This window comes from Aplysia californica, unplaced genomic scaffold, assembly GCF_000002075.1.
Source record: "Aplysia californica isolate F4 #8 unplaced genomic scaffold, AplCal3.0 scaffold00511, whole genome shotgun sequence".
Classification (NCBI taxonomy): domain Eukaryota; kingdom Metazoa; phylum Mollusca; class Gastropoda; order Aplysiida; family Aplysiidae; genus Aplysia; species Aplysia californica.
In genome coordinates this window covers 474372-476028 of record NW_004797781.1, presented here as the reverse complement: position 1 = coordinate 476028, position 1657 = coordinate 474372, and positions in this window count along the sequence as shown.

Below are 1657 nucleotides of genomic sequence, written 5' to 3'. Positions count from 1 at the left end.
AAGCACCTTGCCGCTACACGACAAACGCCGGTAAAAAGACAGAGCGTACGATAACAAAAAGACACAATACGTTACAGATTTTCATCTCCAGGGTGAGAGAGGGTGCAAACAGGAAGGAGTGAGGAGGGGGTAAGATAGAGAGAATGCAGGCTGGAAGGAGCGACGAAGGAGTGGTGTAGAGAAGAGTTCAGGATAGAAGGAGTGAGGAGTACCCATGACCAAACTCAAACTGATGACATGAGAGGATATTAATACATTTCTACTTTGAGTGTATCTACAATCTCAAACAGAGACAAAGGGCAAATTGCAAATCAACGATCGGAATGTGGATTTGAAAAAGAATAAATATACAAACTATTCCGGTAAGAAAAGCTATATAGTTCCCAGAAAATCTGTCGGCAAGGTCATTTCTTTCCTTTTTTACGTCCCAGCGCATCGCTCTCGACCGCATAGCATTTGCATCTCATAGATCTGCACTCAAGCTTACCGGAGATTAAACGAATAGAAAGAAATATCGGGCGAGAGAAGAGGGGGGTTTCCCCAGGAAGAAAAGGAGTCGGCCCGCCCCTTCCCCCACCCTCCCCCATCCCCGGCAGTCTTTGCTAGTGCGTTTGCCAAGAACATGTCATTCACCTGATACAACCAGCCTGTCTCGATCGAAGCTAAGAGAAAGGTTGTCAGGCAGAAATGACGCAATATAGATTCTAGAATAATTTGCATGGCTGCCAACTAAAAAAAAATATTTAAAAAAAAGAAGCCCAACAACTCTACCCACGCGGCCGGTCAAGACGATGGACACTGGCCAACTCCCAATCAGGAACACTAGCAATAAAGCAAGGTCTATTAAAAATGTATCATCACGACTACTATAACCGCTAGCTATCATTATCATAGCTTCCACTCAGTTTAAAAATAGACGCCACACGTTCACGACATGAACTTCGAAATGTGAGTGCGCGTGGGCCGATCCTCCTTCCTTCCTTCCCTCCCTCCTTCCGTTCCTCCTTGCACCCTTCAAACACCCTTCACCCGTCTGTTCACCCATCTATCCATCTGTCAATCCATCCATCCTTCTACCCGGAGAGGTAGATCTAAATCAGTGGTTGTTTACATTATGCGGGCCTCGATTCCATTTCCTGCTCGCAGACAGAACGATGATCGAAGCAGTGGGCGACGGACATTAGAATGTATTTATATGAAGAGCTTTCTGGCAAACGGACTATCTTCAATATTCGAACTTTCGCTTTTTCTCACCTTTTTATCGCTAGCACGATCCTCCATTGTTCAATATTTGAAAACAATAAAACCTAATCTCAAGATGCGGTGAGGTCACTTTTGAATCTGATTTTACTTGTTATTTTGAAAAATTCTCAAACAGCTAACAGAACGGGAATTAAATAACCATCCTTTTTCTGTACTGTAAGGATTTGGGACATACCGTGTTTTTCCACAGATTCCTTCATCATTTGTTCTGCTGTGAGCCAGTGCCAGGGGAAAAGCTACACAAGAGATACATTTGGCACTGCGTCGATGCCTGGGAGAACAATTTCATTCAATCACTTCCTTCTTCTTCTTCTTCTTCTTCTTCTTCTTCTTCTTCTTCTTCTTCTTCTTCTTCTTCTTCTTCTTCTTCTTCTTCTTCTTCTTCTGTCTATCT